The sequence below is a fragment of the Anabrus simplex genome, chromosome 2 (genome assembly GCF_040414725.1).
Source record: "Anabrus simplex isolate iqAnaSimp1 chromosome 2, ASM4041472v1, whole genome shotgun sequence".
Classification (NCBI taxonomy): domain Eukaryota; kingdom Metazoa; phylum Arthropoda; class Insecta; order Orthoptera; family Tettigoniidae; genus Anabrus; species Anabrus simplex.
The window spans coordinates 1,173,046,963-1,173,060,933 of NC_090266.1; the positions used below are offsets into that span (position 1 = coordinate 1,173,046,963).

General features: G+C 39.1%; 1 protein-coding gene across 1 annotated transcript in view; it reads right to left on the minus strand.

The window, feature by feature from the left end:
• Positions 1-13,971, minus strand: part of rut (rutabaga) — a 1,268,721-nt gene that overhangs the window by 1,145,578 nt on the left and 109,172 nt on the right. Inside the window, exon 2 of the mRNA XM_068226417.1 lies at positions 4,183-4,252. The gene's annotated coding sequence lies outside the window, so the exon portion shown is untranslated. The remainder of the gene's footprint in view (positions 1-4,182; positions 4,253-13,971) is intronic.

Consider the following 13,971-nt stretch of genomic DNA (forward strand, 5'->3'; position numbering starts at 1 on the left):
CATTTTCTCAGATAGGTAGCTCATAGTAGGCTAATGTATGAGATTCTTCATTTCTTAGTTTATCTTATCTACCAGTTTCCTTCCCGCCCGAAAATTTTAGTGTTCGGCAAGTTTTTAAATCATTTTCTCGGTCTGACTAATCCTCGTCAGAACATAATCGTAACACATATCACACAGTCCTATTAACATCTCGATGCCCTTGCTTCCAAAAATCCTTTTTAGAGTCACCATCATTAATATATCCCACCTGATACGCCCCATGTGATACTCGAGATCCCTTAAAAATGCTCCAACAACTTGAATTTTCTTAGCCCTATTTTAGTTCGGAATGGGCTTTCTTGTTTTATGCGGTAAAAAGGAATTATTTCCCGCTTATTGGAACATCCCTGGCATATTTCATCCAAGATGCAAAGTCTATTACTTTCTCCCAATCCACTGAGATACCAGTTACGGCACCATTTAAAGCTGAATGGCTGACTTTGCAAATAGCTTTCAAGGGCAACCACAATGTCACTTTTTGAAGTGTCTTAATACTACTTCCTCAGCTATTTTCATCAAGAAGTCACTTGCCTGAAGTGCCATGTAGTGCTAAAATAATGCAGCGGTAGAGGAAAGACCATCATAGCATATAGCACCTGGACTTGCCTTTACATCGCATGCGATGTGCTAATATAATGTTAACACTAAAATAAGTTAAATTTGAGGAGCCCGAGCGAGCTGGCCGTGCGCTTAGAGACGCAAAGCTGTGATCGTGGCAATCGGTAGATAACGAGTTCGAATACTACTATCGGCAGCCCTGAAGATGGTTTTCCGTGGTTTCCCCATTTTTACACCAGGCAAATGCTGGGGATGTACCATAACTTTTTTTGCTAGGGGCTTTACGTCGCACCGACACAGATAGGTCTTATGGCGACGATGGGATAGGAAAGGCCTAGGAGTTGGAAGGAAGCGGCCGTGGCCTTAATTAAGGTACAGCCCCAGCATTTGCCTGGTGTGAAAATGGGAAACCACGGAAAACCATCTTCAGGGCTGCCGATAGTGGGATTCGAACCTACTATCTCCCGGATGCAAGCTCACAGCCGCGCGCCTCTACGCGCACGGCCAACTCGCCCGGTGTGTACCATAATTAAGGCCACGGCCGCTTCCTTCCAACTCCTAGCCCTTTCCTATACCATCGTCGCCATAAGACCTATCTGTGTCGGTGCGACGTAAAGCAACTGGTAAAAAAAGAACTGAGGTGAGCTCATATCTGACCTTCAGACGACATCACTATACCGGAACGTAAACTCCAGGTGAAAAAAACTGAATGGCTGATTTAACCACACAACGCAATATTATCGTCATGCCTCCGTGCGGAAACTATTACGTGCCGGCTAAGAAAATCATATTCCTGTGGTTTCATGATGAAGGCAATCGCTTTCTAGACTTAGAATAAAGAGAGCCTTGGCGTCGTCGCGCAGAGTACTAGTTACCTTCCAGCTGCAACCTATGGCATTAACAGGCTATAGGCTAAATTGTTCTATAGTTGTTTTTACAAACGCCCCGTTCATGGATGCCTGTACATTTCCTGACACAAAAAGAAAATGTTCGGCTTAAAGCAATTACGACGCCGAGTACAAGCACGACTGAGAGGAAAAAGCTCATTATCCCAGATTTATTAAGTTATTTACACTTTGGCAATAATAGGTTGTACTTCTATGCCTTTAGAACGGGTTTCAATTATCACACTCCCTACAAACTGCCCTACCGAGCTCGATAGCTGCAGTTGCCTAAGTGCGGCCAGTATCCAGTATTCGGGGAATAGTAGGTTCGAACCCCACTGTCGGCAGCCCTGAAAATGCTTTTCCGTGGTTTTCCATTTTCGCACCAGGCAAATGCTGGGGCTGTACCTTAATTAAGGCCACGGCCGCTTCCTTCCCACTCCTAGCCCTTCCCTGTCCCATCGTCGCCATAAGATCTATCTGTCGGTGCGACGTAAAGCAATTAGCAAAAAAAGTTTAAATTCTCGAAACCATGTCTCACATCTGTTAAGCGATGGAGCGTGTTCACAAAAGGTTTCCACCAGCAAACGATGACTTTCTACAGCCTTTTTCTTTCGATTAAGTAAGAAAACCAATGCGTGTCGCTAATGTTCTTTTTTAGGCACAAACGTCGACATGATCAATGAACGATACAACACAGACGCTAGTGTTTGGCGGACTCAGCCTGTGTGTGTTGGTAGGTAATGTCAGACGAACAAACTGACGTACGTGTCAAATTCATACGCTGCGTACTGTTAGCTGGCGCCATCTCCTAGTGAAACCGGAGAAGACTTACTATATGATTTTTCACGAGAGTTTAATCCTGATGTAAACAAGGCATGTCCACGCCTCAGCCAAAGAAAGAGTTGTGATTCGCTGAGCGTGTAGTATCGACCTCCGCCCCGTCAATGTCTCGTGTTCGGACATACAGTGCTGCGCATATTACCTAAAAGAGACGAGGAATAGTTTTTGAGCTGTGCGAAACTAAACAGAGGGGTCTAAAGGGAGATCTACTGCTGAAGATTAGGGCCTACGTTATTTATTTATTCATTCATTTCTGAATATTAAAGAAAGCTATCGTAGGCTAGAGCACAAAATTACACACGTACGAAGATTTATCTTAGGACAGCTATTTCAAATGTCCGCCCGGTAGACTGTAACCTAATAGAATACCAACTTTCGAGTTGAAATATATAGTTCTTATGTTGTAGAGTTCCTATCCTGTTAGAACATATAGCATGATTGGACATGTCAGACGGAACTGTTGATAATTCTGTAACAACATCTATCGAAAAGAAACAACTCTCTCACTGTGAATACTGACACTGACAGCTGCTGCAAGATGCAACACCTTATCTCCACGCTGTACAGCTTGGGACTTTCCCTCACTATGAGAAGACTTCCTGCATTACACCACCCCTTCTGCCTTCATATCTCGTTATTTAATCACGGTTTTATTAAAAAATATAGATACACACCGGTATATATGACAACCATATTTTAATTTGATTACGTACTCTTTCAGACTATCTAAATGTAATAAACTAAGATAAAATTAAATTAATGCAACGTACTACTTTTCTTCGAGCTCGCATACAGTCAGGTGAGTGCGACGGTTGATTCTCCAATCAACTACGTCTGTGTCCACGTGCAAAGCCAAGGTGCTCCACCTATTTGTTTACATCAGGATTAAACTCTCGTGAAAAATCATATACCTGGTATTTCTGAGTCATATGAAATGTCTCCCCTGAACGTCACTTTGAAAGCACCGTAGTGTCTGCCCGGGTCTTAATAATAATTATATTATATTATATTATATATTCTATTATAATATTAATAATAATATTATATTATTATTATTATTATTATTATTATTATTATTATTATTATTAAACTATCCGAGAGCTTTTAAGGGAATAAATTCGGAATAACTGAATACAATTTCAATTCATAGCAAAATTTCTTCACCTTCGCCTGATCATACATCTGCTTAGTTTCAGTTATATTCTGAGCCCAATAATTTTCTACACCCGCAAATTCTGTGTTCAGCCACCAAAGGGCCCCATGAACAAAGACTCCATCTGTCTTTCCGTTAGCTGGGCTAAGTGTATCAGACGGTAGAAGCGTTGGCCTCCTGAACCAAAGTTAGCTGGTTCGATGCCGCTCAGTCCAGCGGAATTTAAAGCTGCTCGAATGAGTCAGCCTCATGTCTGTTGATATATTGGCACATAAACGAACCCCTGTTGGACAAAATTCCAGCACCTGGACGACTCTGGAAACCATAAAAGTATTTAGAGGGACGTATAACCAATAACAATAGTATTATCTTTCACTTACAGAGTCACTATTCCCACCGACTAGTAACGTCTATAAACCACACGCACATACTTCTATAGATGATCTCAAGACTCCAGAAATCGTATCACAACAATCAAAGATGAACTTTCATGCTACTTCAAGTACAATTATCATTAGGTATGAGTCCATCAGTGACTTGTCAGTTCATTTTAAACTAACCGGGGCTGAACCACGGTCATTTTGGTGTGAAGCTACCGACGGTATAATAGAACTAACCATTCGCTAACATTACAGTTAGTCGGATACAAGTGATTCAAAAATGCTGCACGCAATAATTTTAAAAAAATAGATTTCGGGAACTTACCGTTCTTCGCTTTGGAACAGCACCTCCAAGGCAGCCAAGATAAGCCACGCCACGGATGGTACGGTTCTGTCTAAAAGAAACAGTATTGTCATAAACCCCATTCCTAAAATAGTACAAGTCTATACATCAACAAAAGCGAAATACATACATACATACATACATACATACATACATATATATACATTACATACATACATCCCCTTTGCATTCAGCAGCAACAAAGCCTTTTGACGGGTTCACCCCTCAAGAAGCAGACAAGTCTTTTACACACTTTTGGCATCAAGCCGTTCTTTTAGAACTAGTGTCGCTCGCTGCAGGTGCGAAACACGCATCCTGCGCTTCCAAAGCAATAAAGGTAAAGCTTTCTGCCAGATAGCCGCATGTTCTACAGAAAATTCTTACTGAACCACGTTTAATGTCTCCCTGGTCTCTTCATAAACAGGTGTAAACTGCTTTTGAAAGCAAAATCCCAGATACATACGAACTCATATCTTCACTGAGTGAAGAACTTTCAGAATTCTTATACTCTAAATGTGAACCCTCTTTACTTTTTCAATGTGCTTTACGTCGCACCGACACTGATAAGTCTTATAGCGACGATGGAATGGAAAAGCGCTAGGAGTAGAAAGCAAGCGACAGTGGTCTCAAGGTACAGCCTGGTGAGAAAATAGGAAAGCACGGAAAACGATCTTCAGGGCTGCCGATAGTAGGGCTCGAACCCACCATCTCCCGCATGCAAGTTGATAGCTGCGTGACCAAATCGCACAGCCATTTGCTCGGTGAACCAACTTTATTCAAAGGACTCAGAACTGATACCATTCAAATTAAGGTTTTCAAAATGTTCTCGAGTGTCTAGAAAGCCAATATTATTGCCAGTTTTTGAAGACCTGTTTGGTGAGAGGTGAAATAAGAAATGTACGCGGACGAAAATTACAATATAGGCGAGTATGAAGAATTAACTCCAAATTAAATCGTGATCAGTGTGTGGTTTTTCGTATTTTTCATTTTACAATTTGGTTTACGTCGCATAGACACAGGTAGGTCTTATGGCGACGAAATGAAGTAAGGTTTGTAAATGAACACCCCAACAAAACTTCGGAAGAACAGCTTAAATATAAGTAATCGCAAATTCAGCCAGTTCTTGCTCTCCTTCTGCTGTGCTTATTAACGTTAAAGAACGGAAATACAATTTCTACTTTATATGGTCCGGTTCGACTTAGAATTCGTTGTGGAATATATTTACAATGCTATTCGAAATGTTTGTTGAAGACTGTACTTTAATAAAACTGCTATTTTATTTTTATTTCCAAGAGACTACAACCAAAAATTGCTGTTGTGCCTATACAAACGAATCGATATTCTAATAAAAATGATAATACTATGTCTTAAACGACCGCTGAATTACGATCGGCTTTTGAAAGACTATGGAAAGCCGGAGTTTTGCCCTGAAAATGGGTCCCTTAACGAGCTAGTGCATCTGCTTGTACAGTACACTACGATTTTAACAGTTTTAAATGCCAAACGACTGTAGCAAGATTCGATCCTCCTACCTCGATCACAGGAGGCAAACGACGAACCAACGACGTTAAGCTAATTTTCTATTTACGCGGACGTGTCAGAACTATCTCAAAAATATTAAATTAGCCATATGCAACGTTCCTTGTATCTTAATCCATGAGAAGTAGTGTTCTGAGAGTTATATGATCGTTTTAGAAATATATTTACATTACACTGAACCTTTAAAATATAAAATTGGTATAACTTTTACGTCCTACTGACTACTTGTGACAGGTTTCGGAGACGCCGACATGCCAGAATTTTGACTTAGAGGACTTCTTTCACGTGCCAGTAAATCTGCCGACACGAGGCTGACGTATGTGAGCCCCTTCAAATAACACCGGACTGAGCCAGGATCGAACCTGCCAAATTAGGGTCAGAAGGCCAGCACCTCAACTGTGTGAGCCACTCAGCCCGGCTATAACACTGAAAAGTATAGCCTATCAAACAGGAAGCTCTTCCAGTTGCGGTCGTTACTTATGAAGTAAAACTATTCCGGCCTGGCGCAAGTGAAATTTAACGCAGTGAAGACTTCCGCGAAGCGCAACGCATTGAGTGGGCGGGATAACATGACTATGGAATTTTACTAATGAGAAGCTAAAATTTGAAGAACATTTTTTTCCTTCAGATTGACAATGAGCTTACAGGTTTATATACGGAAATATTATTTAAACTGCTGTGAAAGTTTCAGAAGGCTGGGTCTTACGTCTTCAGAGATAAATTGTGATATGTTTTGAATAATGTCAATTTTCTGAAAGTACATTTAAATTGGAACTTGTTATAACTAACAGCATACTGTAAAATTGTACCTTCAAAAAACACACCACGAACCGGGAGGCATTTGCCTTGACAGTGTAGCCAGTTTAAGGAATTCTATAGCAGTAGTTGCAAAAATAGTCTTTAAGTATGACTATTCCAAAAATAGTTTCGAAGCATGACATGTCAAAATGTTGAACATCTGATTTTAATGCAGATAATTAAAAAAGGAAATGATTAAACGGATTCTCGTAATAAATTACTGCATATGTCATTTTAATCAGAGAAGTTCAAATAAAGCTACTTTAAAAAAAAAGTCATTTTGTAGTTTTCTGCTAAAAAAATTTCTTTAAAATAAGCGTTGGGATGGATGTATATCACTGTTCAGAAATTTGAAAATAACCAAACCACTCCAGGGAATTTCACTGGAACGATTCGAAATGGGTCAGATTAATATTAGTAAGAGCAAAATACATTGTTCGTGAAAATGTCCTGTGAAAACTTACAGCTAACTCACGTAAATGTTTGAAGATGTTTATTTTATTCCCTGAACATCTGAGTTTAAGAACTTGCTTTGGCTGTTCTGATAAACCGCTCAATTCTATGAGGCGGTGGCTGTCCCGTACAGCGTAAACTGATCCAACCAGGGAGTTCCAGGCCATTATCAGTCGGACAACAAAATGTTAATTGGTCATGCGACTGCCAGCTGTCTTGAAGAATCGATCGGTAGTTTCTGGAAGGGTTCGGTATTTTCTAGAAGGGATGAGTTTAGTCAGACTGATCAGACTGGGGAGCTACCGGCCCGCCTGCTGGCACCTCTGCTTGTATTGTGCCTTTCGTCTGGTGTCCCTGTGAATATTCTGGAAGTCGAAACAAGAACACTCTTACTGTGGTCATACCCAAAGATACTAGAACGACATCAGCAGGTATATAAAAGCAGGCTCGGCCTGAGGTGTGGTGCCCAGTTGTTGAGGAGTCAGTTACGAGTCGTGAGCTGAGTTCATTGTGTGGAACGGTGAGTTGATGGTGAAAATTATCCGGTATTGTCTGGAGTCGAGCCAAATGTACAGTTGTACACTGCAATAGCCAGTGGATGTGCGTTCGAAACAGATTACATGGAACTGCTGTGCGAAGCGACTGAGGTGCGTGTGCAGGTAAGTGAAAGTGATAGATGAAATCTGTCAAGTCAATATTACAGATCACCCGCTCCAGGAAAAGACAACCAGCCGAATGCCCGCTGTGAAGACAAGATATTTTTGTACATAGCCAGTAATTGGTGGAGTGTTTTTAATCATTGTCGAGTCTATTTCAGTGTGTGTGTGTGTGTACAGATTGGGTCATCCTAAACAAAGAGTTCAATAAAACAGTTTGCGTTTTATTCGTAGCAATACAACGTAATTTCATTATGCAGGAAGGGATACGAGCCACTGATTATACAGGAAAGTGCTGTGGAAGGAATTCACTTTTAACTTCTGTTCTCCAAGTCACGTAGCCTACAGGATTGAATCCTACTTGTGCGTAGTTAAAACTTGTAAATAGCTAATTGCTCACTGTGTGAATTCATCTACAAGGTAGAAACTGAACAAGCAAGCCAGTTCTTTGATCCATGGCTTCAGAGGGTGGTTATTTTCAGCTCATGTACAGCTTTGTGTGCAAGCAGGTCACGCGACCGGTCGGCCGGAACACTGGATCTGATTCACGCTCCGCTAACTCCGGTCCGAATTACACACATCGCTAGTACACTCCACACTCTTCAAAGAAAGGTCACGGTAACGTCTCTAATATGAGAGTAAAAAAGAAACTGAGAAAACCAGTAACACACTTCTGGAGCATAATACAATAAAAAAAGAATGGTTGCGGTTCTATCCATACGAAGTCACCATTATTATCCAATACGCTTACTTTCATGTGCCGAAAACGCTCAATCAACAAGAGCAGACGCCTTAATCTTCTCTATACCCGTCAGGGAATAAAAGTAGTTTCTAGGCCACGGCAATATCGGCAGTTACCCCACACACTGAATCAAATTCTGCTAGGCCAGCACCTTATTCCAAATTTTGGGCATCTATCCAAACTCTTCACACAAACATTGTAATTTCAGTTACATACATCACAACAGGCTCAAGATAAAATATAGATTCTACCTGGCTTGTCATGAATACACGCGCTGCGCACTTTTTCAGCAATTTTGCTACTGAAATTTCGGTTTCATTCTCTGGTGCTAATGCTTCATATCTACTCACTTTCACTTATTATTCTATTTTAGAATAAACAGGCAATGTATTTGCTTCTTCATACATACATAGGTCTACATCATTACTGACTGCTATGCCTTACAGCACACAGTCTGCAAACATCTGTGGTACCGAGCTCGATAGCTGCAGTCGCTTAAGTGCGGCCAGTATCAAGTATTCGGGAGATAGTAGGTTCGAACCCCACTGTCGGCAGCCCTGAAAATGGTTTTCCGTGGTTTCCCATTTTCACACCAGGCAAATGCTGGGGCTGTACCTTAATTAAGGCCACGGCCGCTTCCTTCCCACTCCTAGCCCTTTCCTGTCCCATCGTCGCAGTAAGACCTATCTGTGTCGGTGCGACGTAAAACAACTAGCAAAAAAAAAAAAAAAAAACATCTGTGCATTAACTAAGTGCATACACAATGCCCTATTTGCAATTAGCGTATGGCCTCTTTTACCTCCTCACCTTTTATTATTAAATCATTGAAAGCTGAGTTTAACCATCGTCGCCATCGTCTCCCTCAAACCACCTTGGTTTAAACCGATTGTATTTTTAAACTAATGGCTTTTTTACATTTTTATTGCTGGTATTTTTACTACTGTCCAATTCTATTACTGGAAAGACAATGATTGTTCAAATTTAAACAATTTTAACTGTTAACTGAGTTTTCTTACTGTTAGGCTCCGCAGTCTGCCGCTACTAACATTTGTAAGTTAAATGAGTCGAAAATGAAAACAGATTGCTTCATATATTACAAAAAATAGTTTACTGAGTGTTATTTGTCCATTTTTAGACCAGTGTACTGTCAGTGTCGGTTGTACTAGGTCATATCCTTGTTTGTGTTGTGGTATGGTTCTGAACCAAACACGCAGTGAGATGAATGGTAGGAAAAAAAAGAATACTTAATTTGACTTTCATCTGATGAGAGACGAAGTGAGAGCAGAAAAGGCTGTAAATATAAGTGCAAGAAATGTGAATACTAGTTAGAAGATCAAGTACAGAGAATGAAGAATACTTTATTTAAGGTCACTTAAACTGATTGGTCTTACTGCGACCTAACTAAAGTACAATATATTAATTATAAGTGACTAAATATACAGAGGAATTGAATTTAACTGAATAATAATGGTATCAGGAAATAAATCTGTTTTGAGCAGAATGAAGGTTATCTATGTTTGTTTCCTACCTTATCCTAGTATGTAGAAAATATGAATAACGGCAATGTACTAAAATTATGTAAAAGGTTGTATATCCCACCAACTACTTTTCTGGTTTTCGGAGACACCGAGGTGCTGAAATTTTGTCCCGCGAGGATTCTTTCACGTATCGGTAAATCTACGACACATATGAACACCTTCAAGTATCACCAGACTGAGCCATGATCGAACCTACCAACTTAGGCTCAGAAAGCCAGCGCCTTAACTGTCTGGGATTCCTGGGATTAACACTAGAAAAAATGTCCATATGAATATACTAGCAATTACCTGCGGCTTCGCTCGCTTAGATTTCGTAATTTGATCAAAGTAATCGTTCCTCGGCATTGTACTAAGACATTATCTGAAAATTCCTAAAAGTATAAAATCTCACCCAAAAAGTTGAGTTTCATTTGCCCCAGAAATTATTTGTAAACCATGTTTGTGGTATTACCTTTTAGGGCTAAGACGATCATGCGACAAAGAACTGTACATGTGAGAAAAAGTCTTCTCTTAAGTCGTAAAAATAAATGCATGTTTCTTTATTTTTTAAAGGAGACTCCAAATTCTTATTCCCACACCTGTAACATCTTCAGTTTGAGATATACGTAAGTATCCCCCATAAAAAGAATTCAACCCTTTGATCAGTCCTTACCCCACCTGCATCTAAGTGTATTTTCCGAAAAAAATGCATGTTTCTTTATTTTTAAAGGAGATTCCAAATACCAATTTTCACGTCTGTAACATCTTCAATTTTTAAGATATAAGTATCCTCATAAAAAATAATTCAACTATTTTTCATTTCTTTTCACCCCCCGTTAAGTGCCTTCTCCGAAAACAAAAAGGTATATGTTCTTTCAGGCAAGTGGAGGAGTAGCTACTTGTATAAAAAACAATATCTATGTCAAAGAAATTACTGTTAACACTAATTTGGAAGCTGTAGCAATTTCAGTCCATCTACCACATTAACTATGTATGAATTATGTTTATATTCCGAACAGTAATTTGTTTCAAGGTGACGATCTACGAAACCTTATCCACCAACTACCTAAACCATTCATCCAAGCCAGAGACTTCAAAAGCCATAACATGTTATGGGGTAGTCACTGTTCTGATGCAAGAGGAAAAGAGATCGAAAAGATAGTTGATGAATTTGATTTAATTCTAACGAAATCTACTGCTCCAACTCGCTTAGACATAGGCCACGGCACTTGTAGTAGTATAGACCTAACTATCTGGACGTCGGACATAGCAACCCTTTTCAATTCATCTTTATTCAACACTCCAGGGAAATAGTGACCACTTCCCGACACTAATCAATAACGAAAATTCTTCTGTCAACTCATTTATTAACAACCCTAAATGGAACTTAAATAAAGCTGATTGGACGAAATTTAGACAGTCAATAACCACTTAAATGACTTAATACCTCCAAATGATTTCCCTTCCAATCACATAAATACCATTGTTTAAAATTTCACAGAAGTTCCCGTTAAATCTGCGGGCATGAGTTTTCCAAAAGTAATCTCACATTCCTTTAAGAAAACAGTACCTTGGTGGAACGACACATGTAAGGAGGCTATTAAGAATAAGAATCGAGCTTTCTACCTCTACAAAAGAAAACTCACACCTGAAAATAAAGTCCAATTTCAGAAAGTACAGCAATCGCTCGAAGAGAAATAAAACTCAGCAAAAATAATTCATGGCTATCATTTGTCTCCTCGCTAAGTTCCCAAATCCCACAAAAGGAAATGTAGAATAAACTTCAAGAATAAATGGCAAATATAATCACTTCTACATTACTTTCCTCAGAAATTCGGTTGATGGACCCATCATAAACAAACCTCAAATCATCGCTGATAAATTAGCTGACACATTTACAGAGATCTCTAGTGACAAGAATTATGATCCCGAATTTCTCCATACAAAGAAATCCAGTGAATCCATTGATCTAAGGAAAGCCATCTCTGACCCCAACTATAAACGATGCTTTCCAACTACAGGAAATAATTATTGAACTTTTACAAATGTGGCAAATCTAGTCCTGGCCCAGATACGGTCCCTTATGAATTTATAAAACAGCTTCCACTAAATGCAATAAACTATTTTCTGGCCATTTTCAACCAAATATGGAGTTCTAAGACTTGCTGATCAATGGCGCAATGCCATTGTAGTTCCAGTACCAAAACCAGGGAAAGACAACTTAATTGCAGAAAATGATCGTCCTATTCCTTTAACTAATGCGATGTGTAAACTCATGGAGAAAATAGTCAACAAAAGATTATGTTGGTACCTCGAGCATATAAATTTCTTCAGTAATGTGTAAAACGGATTCCGCAAAGCACACTCCACAACAAACACCTTAAGTCTGGAATCTGAAATACAGGAAGCGTTCCTCAATAATCAACACCCAATAGCAGTCAGTTTAGATATTAATAAGGCATATGACATGTTATGGAAAGATTATGTAATTAAAGCATTAATGACACATAATATATCTGGAAATATGCTATATTTCGTTTTATAATTTTCTCTAAACGCGCTGAATTCAAGTTAGAGTAAATGGAATGCTATCAAAGGAAGTAGTAATTAATAATGGAGTCCCGCAAGGATCAGTTATCAATGTAATACTGTTTCTTGTAGCAATTAATGGTATAGTCTCCAACATCCATTCACCAGTTAAGTGTTGCCATTTTGCGGACGATCTGATAATCTTCTGTCCAGGGAAAAACATTACGACGACTCAACTCCTATCACAAGAATCAATTGTAAATATTGAAAACTGGACTAAAACCACAGGGTTCAAATTTTCTAAAACTAAAACTGAATGTATTCTCTTCTCCAAAAATAAACACACCATCCCTAATCCTGAATCATATATGGAAGACCATAAAACTAAATCAGTTAAAACTATTAAAATTCTAGGACTTGTATTCGACAAGAAGCTCACCTTGTCTCCGTACCTTGAAAATCTTAAAGACGAGTGTCAAAGAAGAATGAATGAATATGAAAATTCTCTCAGAAAAAAACTGGGGAGCAGACTACCAAGTCCTAATGAACACATACAGAGCCACAATCGGAGCCAAACTAGATTATGGCAGTATAGTACATTGTTCTAGACCATCTACTGTCAAGATCCCTGATACCATCCAATCCTCAGCTGTTCGAATTGCCCTGGGAGCCCATCGCACCAGCCCCATAGCTAGTATAGAGATTGAAGCCAACGAACCACCACTTGAAATCATCAAGATGTAAACAGCTGAGTTTAACAAACGAACTCAAGAAAGCTGGCACAAGTAACCACTACTTAAAATCTCTCTATTTTCAAAGAGACATATAGGAAAACTAACTGGATATGTGGCCGGCTACAATCGTGCCAGCCGCCGCGGTTATACGTAAGGCTAAAGTAAACATTAGCATAGAAGTTAATAGGTTTTTATAAGTTAAAGAGTAGATTTTTAAGGTAGAATTTTAAATCTATATAAGGCTTGGTAATAATATATGACGCTTTGAAATTTGAATTATAAACTAGTATTAGATACCCTATTATTTCAAATTTTAAAAGTTTTACTCATTTTACTTCCACACAACTCCCTAGATACTCCTCCATGGTAGGCTCATTTGCCTCCAATCAACTGCGAACTGAACAACAATCTTAAAGCTCAAATTGATGAAGCGAAATCCCAACAGTTATTTCATGAAATTTGCAATAGATACTCGTCACATAGTGCAATTTATACTGATGGATCAAAATTCAATTGTGCGGTGAAATAAAAACTATAGTATGCTATACAGATTATCCAATCTTTTCACAGTTTTTACAAGTGAACTGTATGCTCTTAAACAGGCCACGATTCATATTTCGAAAGCAAGCCACAATAACTCATTCAAAATATTCTGATTCCGAAAGTGCATTAACGTCAATACAAAATCCATCAACAACACACCTCCTTGTTAAAGAAATTAAAATGCTGTACCACAAGATCAATATTGTAGGGAAAAAATGTTATTTTTATGTGGATACCATCTCACAGAGATCAGCAACGAA